Below are 14,042 nucleotides of genomic sequence, written 5' to 3' on the forward strand. Positions count from 1 at the left end.
AACAACTTATATTTATATAGAGAGAATGACTCTAATCATGACTGATAAATCAAGTCAAAAATTTAAAGCAAAATTAGACATAGTAAAAAAGTAGGAGGAGGGGAAAGGGACCAAAAGCCCTTCCGAGCCCACCCTCAGGCTTGCCTGTAACCCAACAGAGGACTGAGCTTTCAGAGAGGGACGAGTTAACACCCTCAGTGAAGAGTTTACAAGTTAGAGAAGGGGAGGGGCCGGCGGTTGTCATGACGACAATGCAGTCACTTCCGGATCCGGCTATGGTTAAATAGCCGGGGCTGGAGCCTCTGTGCCAGAACTCCAGGCCGACTTGGTGTGGAGCTGAGTTCGGTTGTCCGGAGCCCACGGATCCTCTTCATTCAGGCTGTTCACTGCGCTGCCCGGCACTGGCCATGACGACCTTGGGGACCAGCAGCCAGACTGTGACCGAGTATGTTGTTCGAGTTCCCAAGAACAACCTCAAGAGGTACAACATCATGGCTTTCAACGCAGCGGACAAAGTCAACTTCTCCACCTGGCACCAGGCCAAGATGGAGCGGGACCTGAGCAACAAGAAGATCTACCAGGAGGAGGAGATGCCGGAGTCCGGGGCCGGCAGCGAGTTCAATCGCAAGCTGCGGGACGAGGCCAGGAGGAAGAAGTACGGCATCATCCTCAAGGCCTTCAAGGCTGAAGACCAGCCCTGGCTACTCAAAGTCAATGGCAAAACGGGCAGAAGGTTCAAGGGAGTGAAGAAGGGCGGGGTGACGGAAAACACCTCGTACTACATCTTCACCCAGTGCCCCGACGGGGCCTTCGAAGCCTTCCCTGTGCACAACTGGTACAACTTCACCCCTCTGGCGCGGCACCGGACGCTCACGGCCGAGGAGGCCGAGGAGGAATGGGAGAGGAGGAACAAAGTCCTGAACCACTTCTGCATCATGCAGCAGCGGCGGCTGAAGGACCAGGACCGCGATGAGGATGAAGATGAGCATAAAGGGAAGAAGAGCCGGAAGAAGCCCAGTGAGCTCCGCATCCATGACCTGGAGGACGACCTGGAGATGAGCTCTGAGGACAGCAACAGCAGTGGGGAGGAGGGAGAGAAGGTCCCCAAGAGCAAGAAGAAGGCGGCTCCCTTCAGGGGGGGCAAGAAGAAGAAGAAGAAGGGCTCTGATGATGAGGCCTTTGAGGACAGCGATGATGGGGACTTTGAGGGCCAGGAGGTGGACTACATGTCAGATGGCTCCAGCAGCTCTGAGGAGGAGACAGTAGGGAAAACCAAGGTGGTCCAGCAGGAGGAGGACTGCCCTAAAGGCATTGATGAGGAAAGCGAAAGCAGTGAGGAGAGTGAGGAGGAGAAGCCCCCTGAGGAGGAGGAGAAGGAGGAAGAAGATAAGAAGGCCTCCAACCCTCAGGAGAAGAAGAGGAGGAAAGGAGACAGCAGCGAGGAGTCGGACACCTCCGAGGAGAGTGACATCGACAACGAGGCATCCTCGGCCCTCTTCATGACCAAGAAGAAGATTCCCCCCAAGAGGGAGCAGAAGGCCTCAGGCAGCAGCTCCAGGGGCAACAGCCGCCCGAGCACTCCCAGTGTAGACAGCGGCAGCACTTCCTCCACCCTGCGGGCAGCCGCCAGGAAGCTGGAGCAAGGGAAGCGCCAGACCGGACCCAGTGATACGCCTGCAGCCAAACGCCTGAGGCTGGATGCGGGAGCCCAGAGCATCTCAGGGAAATGTACCCCCCAGCCTCAGTCTGGCAAGTCCACGCCCAGCAGTGGTGATGTGCAGGTGACAGAGGACGCGGTCAGGCGCTACCTGATCCGAAAGCCCATGACCACCAAGGACCTGCTGAAGAAGTTCCAGACCAAGAAGACGGGGCTCAGCAGTGACCAGACAGTCAACGTGCTGGCCCAGATCTTGAAGCGCCTCAACCCAGAGCGCAAGATGATCAATGACAAGATGCACTTCTTCCTCAAGGAGTGACGTGGCCGCGGGGACACAGCCGAGCCAATAAAAGCTGCTCGGCCTTTAAAAAAAAAAAAAAAAAAAATTAGTTGAAAAATCTCTAAAACTTTTGAAAATTTTCAGAGATCTTCTCTAGAATATCCATAGGAACAACCATTCCCCTTTCTAATTAAACCTTCTTTTCCACAAAACTTAAATGCTGAAAATAAAATAAAGAATGTGTATAATTTAATTTTAATTTTTAAAATTTTGTTTAGTTACTTGTATCAATCACCTAGTGTAATTCCGGAGAAACTGAGGCAAGATAGAGATTAGAGAGTTTTTAATATTTTATTTGAAAGGGAGAGATTTACTGGGACTAAATGGATCCATGGTTTGGTCCCAGGGCTGAATGAGACTATCATCTCCAAGAATCCAGCAAACAATGGGAGTTCTCAATGATCTACATGCACATGGCTCAGACTCAGGGGGTAGATTGGGGTGGGGGGGGAGTCTGGGTGCTGAGAGGGGAACTGGACTCTGATAGGGTGGGGGGAGGCACTGGAGATGGGATGACCTAAGGTGGGGGGAACCCTGGAGATGGAGAGAAGCATCTTGAATGGGGAGATGCATTCTGATATTCTAAAACATAAGATCTTTTATCCTTGTCAAATATTGTGATAAAGAGGGGGAGGGGAGGTTATGCAGGACTGAGCTTTGAGCTGACAATTATAAATTGAAGCAGAATAATTAGAGAAACTGAGTCAGGACAATAAAAGAGAACTGTGGCATAACAGTATTTATTAATTGATTATTATGTGCAAAGCACTGGATTAAATGCTGGGAATACAATGATAGAAATGAAACAGTTTCTACTGTCAAAGATCTTAACCTTCTAATAAAGGAAACAACATGTACACATAATCCATGTACAAACTGTATACAAAATGAAAATAAGATAATTTGGGGAGGGGTTACCTTAGCAGTTGGGAGACCTGAAAAGCTTCTTGAAGGAGGTAAGATAGAGGTGAGGAGAGGGGGCTCCAAGTATGAGGGGAAAAGGCACAAAAATGGGAGGTGATGAAAGCATGATGACTCAAATGCACATTCAAAGAGGGGAGTAAAGACTAAGGAGATGGGAAGAGGTCAGGGGATAAAGAACTTTAGAAAAATTTACATAAAGTGATCCTAGAGTCTTAAACTAACAAAATCGAGTAATTTAAAGACTATCCTTATTCCCTATATTTAATTCTAAAGCAATAGTCACTGGAGTTTGTTGAATAGGGGAGTGACATGATAAAACCTTCATTTTAGGAAAATTGCTTCTAGTGCAAAACTGAATTGGATTGAAGAGAAAAATAACGAAATACTTTTTAGAATATGACCAGCTCATATGTAAATTGGGCATACCTGTAGAAAAATTCAGCAAAACATTCTTCTCAATCATAAGAAAAAACTAGGATTAAAGATGAAACAGTGATTGTAAATGGCTAAGAATAGGACTGAATTGTAGCAAGGGATTTGTATTTCTTTAAATTTTGCTCTGATTCATATTGTATTGAAATATAGTAATTACTAATATTGGCCAAGGTATTATGGGTGGTTTCATTGTATTGAAATATAGTAGTTAGAAGTATTGATCAAGGTATTATGTATGAATTATATTGTATTTAAATGTAGTAATGAGTAATATTGGTCAAGATTATTACATGCAATTATATTAATAGATGGCAGTTATTCTTATTTTTAATGAAGCATAATTGATCATGCTACTCTCCTTATCAGATAAACATGCCTAAAGAAATCTAGCTGGATGAAAGTCATAACTAAGGTACTATTGCTCACTGGTTAGTGGTATTATACTGTATTGTTACTAACTTCTCTGGGCACTTAGAGAAAATAAAGAGTCCTCCTGATTGCTAGTTTACAAATTTAGACCTATAGAGTGATAATACATATTGCAAATAATAGCATTCAGTGTGTTATTATAGTGGAATGAACACTAAATTAAAAGACAGTAGATTTGGGTTTGAGTTAAACTTGGCTATTAACTTGACTTCTAAATTTGGGTAAGTCACTTTATCCATTCTGTAAAATAAAGGATTAGATTGGAATTTGATGGGATGTGAGAATTGAGGGTTGAGAGATATCCTAATTGAGAGATATTCTAACAGCAATGGAATTCCCCTTGGCCAGAGGCAGGCTTTGTGAAAGAATTTTTCACAAACCCCAATGAATACAGGTGAGAGATTTGTGGCAAGAATGGGTTTATTTATGCTAAAAAAAAACAAAAATAAAAACAAACAAACAAAAAACCAGCTTTCTTAGCAGGCAAACTCCTTGATTAAGAATTAGCAGAGATGAACTGACAAGCCTTCAGTTTTATCAGGTTTGTCTTGGCCCTGAGCTGGGGAGCAATTTGGTGGAGATTTCCAATTGAATGAGATTACTCATCTGGGAGTTACCTTCATGAATGAAAGTGGCCTCTCTTAGAGGCTGGGAGGGTTTGAGACTCTGGACAACCCTTCTCTCAAGGTTTACATCAGGGCCTTTCTAACTCTTCCCCCAAAGATTAAAGGGAACATAATTTACATCAGAATGATCTATAAAGTTTCTTCTAGCTCTCATTATTTTAATACTATGTGATTCCACAAAATTGTTATTCTTGGTTGTTAGTTTCAGAATATAGCTAAGCAAGGGTTATCCGACAATAAGAGAAATATGCTCTATATGGTCTGATTTAAGAGATGTTCCATTCCAAAGTACCTCTCTTGGCACACTTTAGTCCTGAGAATCTCCATCTTTCCTTAGGTATTCTGTTTAAGATATTTATGAACTTTATAAAAATGTGATTATGTTATTTGAAACAAATGAACACTAGCTAGTGTAATGCTAGAGAAACTGAGGCAAGATAGAGATTAAAGAGTTATTAATATTTTATTTGAAAGGGAGAGATTTACTGGGACCAAATAGATCCACGGTTTGGTCCCAGGGCTGAAAGAGACTATTGTCTCCAAGAATCTAGCAGCAAATGTCAGATACAAGATTCTTTTATAGAGTTAATAGGCTGATGACATAATGGGGGAGGTACTTGAGATGGGGATTGATGAGGGCGTAGCCCCCTTTAAGATTCCTTTCCTGATTTCCAACTTCCTTTGGGACTGAACTTTGATTACAAGATCTGGTCATAACCACCTTTTTGTATTCCAAGGAGAGATCAGTATCTGAGCCAGTTTAGGCTTGTACCCAGCCCCCACTGGATCTGAGCTGGCTTGGGTTTTCAGCCCCCATTCTAATGATCTATTCAGATAGCCCAACCCCCACCTGGTGGGTTCTGGCCTTTGAGGAATCAACCTGGGCTCCACCCATATGCCTCTTTAAGCAGATAAAACAGTCAAAGTGGAATCATCTCTTGGTGGAGAGTTGAAAGATGTTAGTATCACACTCTCCGTTCTACCACTTATGGTGTATTTCTTCCTCTATCTAATGCCTTTTACTAACCAGACTTTAACCTTGCTTCCATCTTGCAATAAACCTCTTTTTATCAATCTAGGTTTTCGGGCCTGTAAATTCATTTACAGGGGACTCTCACTGCCATTAGACCCGATTTAACTTTGTATCCTTGCGCTGAATCCTAAGAGGTTGCAGGGAAGCTCCGTTTGACAACCTGTACCCCAATCCTGCCACTAGACCTCAATTAATCCTAATTTAATGAGGTATAAACTTCATTAGGTATTTACCTCATCAGGGATAACCTAATGTGGGGAGGCACCTAGGATGACATAATGGAGGGAGGTCCTAGAGAGGCTCCTGATATTCTAATGATGTCTAAAGACCTTTATCCCATCAAACATTAAGAGGGAATGATTGTAGCCTGAGGTCTTGGGGCAGAGTAACTGAGGTAGGACAAATTAGGGAAATTAAGGACATTAAAAGGGAACTGTGGCACAACACTTGTAGTCTTGACAAAATAGAGCAAAAAACAGGTGATTGTGAGTCAGAAATAACTGGAAACATGAAACCCCGATAGAAGGAATAGAGCCTCACTGTATATCACTGTGAATGATCTCAAGCAATCAATAAAAAAAAAAAAAAAAGGATGATACTGATTATCTCAAGGTGTGGTGAGTATTTCCAAGAAGAACTCCAATCAATGACTGGGAGAATTCTACTATCTCCCTTTCTCCCTCCCCACCTACCCCCAATTCTTTCAACTCCAGCATTTTGTTTGCATTCAGAAGCCAGCACCCTGATCTCCTTTTTGAGCTCTCTTCACAAAATTACCATCTTCATCTGTTAACTCTCTCCTTCACTGCACCTCTATTTCTCCTTCTGGTATATTTTCCACCATTACATCTGACCCATCTGCCACGTGGCTCAGGGCAAATCTGCCAGGCCCATCTGCTACAGTCTTAGAAACTAAATTGACCCAAGTATGACCAACTCTTGAATATATATGGCCATGGAGCCAAGGAAATTACACACAATTACAAGCCAACCAGAATCCCAAGCTACTTTAGAGATAGCTTTGATATGGGGTCTTTGGTCCTAGGTAGCTAGGTGGCATTGACAGGAGAGATCCTGAATTACTGTCCATGGTACTCCCCAGGCAAGCAGGGAGCAGCACTAACAGGATTATCTTGTTAAGGGGATCTTTAGTCCTTAAGTAGGCCTTTTGTTCCTTGTTGAATTCCATGCATTGACAACCCCACAGTAACATCCTCTCCAACTAGGTTCTGATGTCCACCCAGGTTGTTTCCTTATGAAAGAATTTACTGATATCCTAATCCTTAGCTAAATTACCTTAATTTTTTTTTTTTTTTTTTTTTTTAGGAATTTAGCCAGTCTTATGGCATTGACTTAGTTAGAGGGTTCCACTAGGAAATTTAGCTTGTTATTAATGGTTAAAACTCCCTTCAGAACTTAAGCATGCCACAAAATCTTTGTCTCTTGATTTGGAGATGACCTAAGCCTACAAATTCTTTTGAGACACCTCAGGATGCTAGCCCCAAACTTCAATATATTTTTCCAGTCCAACCTTGCCTTCAACACTGGGTGGACCAAATGGAGAGAGATAATTTTTTGGTTCAGTGCTTCTAAACCTCATACCCTATCAGCTTTAATTTTTTTTCCCCTTAAAATCATAGGATTTGCTCTCTAGGACTGGAAGATATTTCAGATACCATCCACTCCCCTCTCCTTTATTTTAAAGATGGACACTAAAACTTAGTACAAGGGTACATAGGTAAAATGCCAGGAGCAGGATTTGAATGCCAGTTTTCTTTTTAGAAAACTAGTTCTCTTTTTTACTGTACCATAATCTTTAGTCAAAATGACTACTTCAGAGCCAAGCTTAACAGTCAGCTTCCTCTTCTTCCAGGAACCCCTTCCTGCCTTTCAAACAAAGGTAATAATGTTCAATGAGCTTTAAGACAGAAGGCAAATCCTTCAGTGTCACAATGCCTTCAGGCAACTATGTAAAAAAAGTCATGCTGAAAGACTGTCTAATCTATATCAGGGAAGGAAGTTGCAGCACCAGGAGTTCCCTATACTGATGCATCAGAAGGTATAGGCAATAATAAAGAGGAGGACAATGATAATGACCATTAGAAAAATTCTATTTCTGTGCTTCTGGGGATTCTGTGTGGGTTGATGGATATTCTATTCCCTATAGCATGAAGGCCATAAGCTGCCTATTCTTATTCATCCTATGAGACATTAGTGAATGAATGAATAAATAAATGAGCAAAAAAGCACTTTTTGAATGATTAATATTTGCTAGACACTTCCTTGCCCTCTCATAAATCCAGCAAAGTAAGGTGAATGAGGGGGATCCACCCAAAGTGCTATAGGAGATGGGGTGGGGGTTCCTAGTTCTCTTGAACTTTCATTGATTTATCAAAAGAGCAGCTGAGCCATCCATCATTCAGTTTGACCTAGGCAATTCATATAACAGAGAGAAAGCATGATTATATATAGAATTGTTGGCTTTGGGATCAAGAATACTTTATTTCTAATCTTGGCTTTGACAACTGCTAGCTATAGGATAACAGGCATTTAAGCTGAACCTCAGTTTATTCATCTGCAAAATGAGTTGAAGAAAGAAATAGCAAACTCAGGGATCTTTGCCAAGAAAACCCCAAATGAGGTCACAAAAAGCCGTGTCTGAATAGCAACAATTACCCCAAGCTTCAGAACTGGTATGAAGCTCAAATTAAAGAACACTTTAAACATTTTTAAAATTCTAAAACAGCATATAAAAGACAATCATCATTATTAAAAGGGTTTTAGAAGGAGAAAACAAAGGTCATGAATAAGCAGAAAAAAAATGAGTTAGTACAGTGAATTGTGTACCTGCCCTGAAGTCAAGAAGGTGTGATTCTGGACAAGTTTGCCTCAGTTTCCTCATTTATAAAATGAGATACTAATAGCATCTACCTTCCAGGATTGTTTTGAGATTCCAAAGACATAATAATTGTAAAGTACTTAGTATAGTGCCTGGCTCATAGTAACTACCTGTAGGGTCTTGAACAGAGAATTTCATTTTTCTGGGTTTCAGATTTTTTACTTTCAAAATATGGTAGCTGGACTAGATAATCTCTAGGGTCCTTTAAGACTTTAAATCTTATTAATTCTCTGGAGTTAAGCTGACAAAGTTAGTGCAGGGGCTTTTATTTTAATATACACATTTCTTTTTCAGAGCAATATGAATTCTAATCATCCAGAGGGGCCTGTTATACACATAGACATGACAGGCCAAGAAAGCAGTGTGCCAAGATTTCTTGGCTGAATGCATGCCCTGACTGGTAGACCTCTGTTTTGGTCTTAGAGTTTTATCCCAGGAAAGTGAATAGGAAAAAAAGAGATATATTTTAGGAGCCAAAGGAGGCTATTCTATCACCCTCTGGGTCAACTGACTTTTCACTGAGAATGTGTTTAATGTCAGTTTTTGGGAGAGAAAGGCAGATTACCAAATTGGGAAAGAAATGAGAAATTGATCGATAATCTTTCCTTCCATGAATGCCAAGAGTTTCACATGCAAACTCAATCTTAGAAGCTGTTTTCAGATGTCACCCACACTTCTCAAATCTTTGAATGCCTAGGAGAATTGCCTTAGTGCCATTCATATTCCTCAGAACCCCATCACTCTCATCTTCTGTTATGGCAACACAGAGAAGTAGAAAGCATTTGATGAAGTCATGAAATCTTAATTCAGACAATTAATAACTGAAAAAGTCACTTATTTTCAATATACTTAAAATGGGGATGATATTAGCACTTAGATTATAGTATTGTTGTGGGGATCCAGTAAGATAAGGTACGTAAAATACATTGCAAACCTTAAAGCATTATATAAACACCAGCTACTTATTATCATTAGTTAGAAGAGAGATAGGAAAATTGCATTCCACCAGAGATTTGCAGAATACCGTCAATAAATTGGCACTAGGATAGATCTAAGAAGCATATATAATGTATAGAAAATGGGACTTGGAGTCAGGAAAACCTGAATTCAAATCCAGCCTCAAATATTTACCGGTTGTGTAACCCTGGGCAAGTCACTTTAACCATTACTCTATTCCTCAATTTCCTCATCTGTAAAATGAGGATAATAACAGCATCAGTATTCCAGGGTTGCTATACAGTTCAAAGAGGTTAATATTTGTAAGGTCTTTTGGAAACTTTAAAGTAGTATATAAATGCTGGCTACTTAATAATAGCTATCATACTTAATTTTAAATTGAGGACCAGATAAGGAAACTGATAGAAAAAGAAAGGAATAAAAATGACCTTTTTAAGATTACTCAGCAAGTTAGTGGCAAAGCTCATAGAACTCTGATCTTGTAACTCCCATTCTTTCATTCCTTCTGATGCATCCAATTGCCTGGGGCAATTAAGAGAAGGTCAGTTAATAAATATCTATTATGCATCTGCTATGTACCAGGCACTGTACTAAGCTGAGTTAAAGTAAGCTATTCTCCACAGACAGAATGCATACCAGTGTACTTTTATGGCAATCCTGTTCAGAGTAAAACCTCTGGAAGTTTAATAATGCAATTAGAGAGCTATGAAGAGTATTTGAACCATTATATTCTTTATTTAAGGAGAAAAAACACTTTGGGGGTTGATGTGGGTATATTTTTGTTTGCTTTGGGATTCCTTCTGTGTGTTCTCTCCATTAGAGCCCATCTAGGAAAAACCACATTTTAAAATATCTCAGAACAATGAATTTCTGGTTTCAATATCACTTTCAAGCATCATAGAATGAGTCAACCACAATTACTCAACATAGGTTAAGGCAAAATGACAGCCTTTGAAAATCAGGCATAGCTAGCAAATTGGATATCTCTGAGATTCTCGAGTCTAGCTTCTTCATTAACAACTGCGGAAGATTATCCACATTCCATGAGAAAATATCTCTACTTCTAAAACAAAATAGGCAATTGGGAAATAAAAACAGAAAGCTATTTTCCAGCTCAGGAAAGAGCTCATGGGTCCTAAGGGACTGAGAAAGCATGCTTCAGTTCTGAGGATGGAGATGCTAGGGAGAACTGACCATGCTACTCAGGAGAACCATAATGTAGCAACCTTTCACAATAATAGCTCTTTTTAAGCATAGGGCAATACAATGGCCCCTTAGATCCAGGTTCCCTCCTTTGCTACTTTAGGGAGTTTATAGTAAATGAAAAAATTAGGAGTGCAATCCCAATTCTCTGAGCCTTGACTTAAGAAAATTCCTAATATTTAGGCAGAGGTTTGGCTTTCTGCATTAATTTATATTTGGATCTATCTCTAGCTAACTTCGAACTTCTTTATGATCAAGGCAAATTTCAGTTTATTGGAATTACTTGTGTAAAAAAGTAATTGAGTATTAAAATAGGTACTGGGAGGGAAAATTGGATAAAGAATAAACCTTTTCTTGGAATTTCCTTGAGTCCTTAGATTCTTCTTATCCTAGATGCCCATAGACCCAATGGCCTTTTGTTGTACTGCTAGACCCTAGGATATTTACCCCACTCTGATACAGATCCTGCTTTTTACAGATTCCTTAAGGTGTGACCAAGTCTCATTTACTTGGAACAGACTTCTTCTTGCACTGGAATTGAAATATCTTTGATTGATTAAAGGAGGTGCCCAGACCTTGATCTGATTGATTGTATAAAGAGGATTCTTATATTACACAGATAATTGCTTTTAGATATAGTAGGTTAATCAATGAATGGCTACCTTTATACCTTAGGATATCATAGAATATTAGAACTAGGAGCCATTATGAGGGAAACTCAGCAGATTAGGCTCACAATTGGTCTCACAATTATTTAGTTATAGATTTACAGCTACAATCTAGGATCCCTGAAACCATCCAGTGATGTTCCTATGGCCTACAGCATTCCCAAACTCTAAAAGTAATAGCCGGAGTTTATATAGTACCTTAAAGTTTACAAAGTAATTGCAAATATTATCTCATTTACCTTGGGAATTAGGTATTCTTATTATTATTATTCCCATTTTATAGATGGAAAACTGACGCAGAGCTCAAGTGACTTGTCAGCTGGTAAATACTTGAAGTCAAAGTTCAAACTCTCTATGCTAGCACTATGCTACTAGCAGTTTTCCTAAATGCTATGAAAACATAAGCAATAAATACAAAGAATATAGAATACAAAGAAATACAAAATAAATACAAAGAATCTTAGCTTTCCTAATTGTTATCAAAGCAGAAACATAAACAGACAAAAATATCTCAGCTTCATAAGATATAGTTTTACATCTAGATATATTATATTTCTAAAAGAGGATGCATGTGACTAATCAGAATTTTAGAAGGCAGGGACTGATTACAGGCTATTACATCTGGAGTTCAAATAATATAGGCATTTGTGGTATAGCAGAAAAAAAATAACACCTGGAGTCAAAAGATCTGCTTTTGACATTAGCCTTAAGACCTTAGATACTGAAAATTAGAAACTGAAGATAGCTTCAGTTTTCGCATCTGCAAAATGGGAATAATTGTATTTATGTTGATGATGATGATAATTATGATGATGATGATGATGATTTGGACTTGTGATTTCATTGGCATAGGAAATTCCAGGAAGAATAAAATCCCTCTATGATGTAGGTCAATGCCTTTTCTGCAATTAATAATCTTGAAGAGAAGTAAAGTGATTTGCTTAATGTCATACTCAAGTCCTCTTGACTTTCAAGTCAGCGCTCTCTATCCGTTGTACCACTACTATACCTCTCTACATTGTTGACTATTGATTGATTGTATTACTTATCTCATAAGATTGCTGTGATGAAATATCTACATATCAACTGAGTGATCTACCTGAGCTAACATTTATGAAGCAGCTTCTCCAACAGCTGGAAGTGATCCACCAAAGGCAAAGTTCCATGGGATCAATGTCAGTTAACCTGGCAGAAAGATCTTGTCTGACAATAAAGAATGGTTCTGTGAACAGTGCTGGGAAGAGTCAGGACTTGGATCCTTCACTCCTTTCTTCACACTTTCTAATCTACCCACCCTATTACTTAGGAATCTACCAGTATCCTGGTCTGACTCTCACTCTTTGGCCAATCCTTTACCACCAGGTCACTTGGCTTTGTGGGCCAAGGACCAGATCCTTTTCTCCATCATAGGGGTAAAAATCCAATCAAAATGTGAATGGTGATCTGAGGTGGAGCTACTCTTTCAGAGGAGGAAAATTTCATAACTTCCCCAGATCTTAGTCTTCCACAACTATCAAGGGCCTCTGATTCAAGGCCTATCACCTGTGAAAGGGAGGAATGATATACAACAATAGAATAAAGGGATGACAGTGACAAATGTTTGAGATACAATGAAGGAACAGGAGGAGGGGGGAAACAGAAATGGAGAGAGGGAAAAGAAACAGAGAAAGAGAGGTATAGAAAGAAAGAAGAGAGAGAAAAAGAGAAGTGAAAAAAACAGAGAATGGGAGAGGAGATGGAATAAATAGGAGAGGAGAGAAAAGTGAGACAGACAGAGAGACAGAGAGAGAGAGACAGACATACACAGAGAGAGACAGACAGAGGTAGAGAGAGAGAGACAGACAGATACACAGAGACAGAGAGAGAGAAAGACACAGAGAGAGACACACACAGAGACAGAGAGAAAGAGGGAGAGAGAGAGAGAGAAGGAAAGGGAAAGGGAGAGGGAGAAGGACAGGGAGAGGGAGCAGGAGAAGGAGAGGGAGAGGGAGTGGGAGGAGAGGGAGAGAGAGAGGGAGAAGGAGAGAAAGAGGGAGAGAAGAGAGGAAGAGAAAAGGGAGAAGGGAGAGGGAGAGGGGAGAGGGTGACAGAGGGGGAGGAGAGAGAGATGGGGGGAAAAAGGAAACAGAGAGAGTGGGGTGGGAGGGAGGGAGAGAGAGAAGGGTGGAGAGAAAGGGAAGCAGAGAGAGACAGTGATTGAGTTAGAAGCAAAGAGAAATAGAGATAGAAAAGAAAGGATCAAGCTTCCCAAACAGCTGAGAAGTGATGAAATCAAGGAAACAATCAGAAGAAATGACACTAGTCTGGGAGGAGAGGGTGGGGAAAGCTATTTCTTTCTCAAAGATTGGAGCAAACAAGGAGTGATGGGGCATGTTGATATCTGAAGTGTAGAATTAGAGAGAAAAAGGAGCTCCTGAAAAGTGGCTTTAATTATTAGGATAAAGTATGAGGCAAGAACTTCTGTTGAGGAGGGTATATGGGGTAGTATAGCAGTTTTGTGAAGAGAAAGGATTTGGAACACACCCTGTAGAGAGTTAATAGAGAATAATTGAGGTACATAGGACTGTGGGGATTCAGTAAGATTGGAGAAAACAGTTTTATAGAGGACTCAGTTGAAACCATTGTGCCATTTCTTCTGATAGTATTCAGTAGTATGCTAGTAGAAGCTAAAAAGTATGTAATGAGATGTTTGTCCTCTCTCACCTTGAGCCAGAAGAAAGTCAAGACAAACATGATGTGGGGGAATGGCCAATAACCCTGTCATTCTTTTTTTTTTTAATTATTTATTTACAAAACATATGCATAGGTAATTTTTCCAGCATTGACCCTTGCAAAACCTTTTGTTCCAAATTTTCCCTACCTTTCCCCCAC

At 40.4% G+C, this 14,042-nt stretch overlaps 1 pseudogene; it reads left to right on the top strand.

Annotated features, from left to right (window-relative positions):
- The first annotated feature begins 260 nt into the window (after window positions 1–260).
- LOC141561684 (general transcription factor IIF subunit 1 pseudogene) lies at window positions 261–2,154 on the top strand (annotated as a pseudogene).
- The last annotated feature ends 11,888 nt before the right edge of the window (window positions 2,155–14,042 follow it).

The sequence above is a fragment of the Sminthopsis crassicaudata genome, chromosome 3 (genome assembly GCF_048593235.1).
Source record: "Sminthopsis crassicaudata isolate SCR6 chromosome 3, ASM4859323v1, whole genome shotgun sequence".
In the NCBI taxonomy this organism is placed as follows: domain Eukaryota; kingdom Metazoa; phylum Chordata; class Mammalia; order Dasyuromorphia; family Dasyuridae; genus Sminthopsis; species Sminthopsis crassicaudata.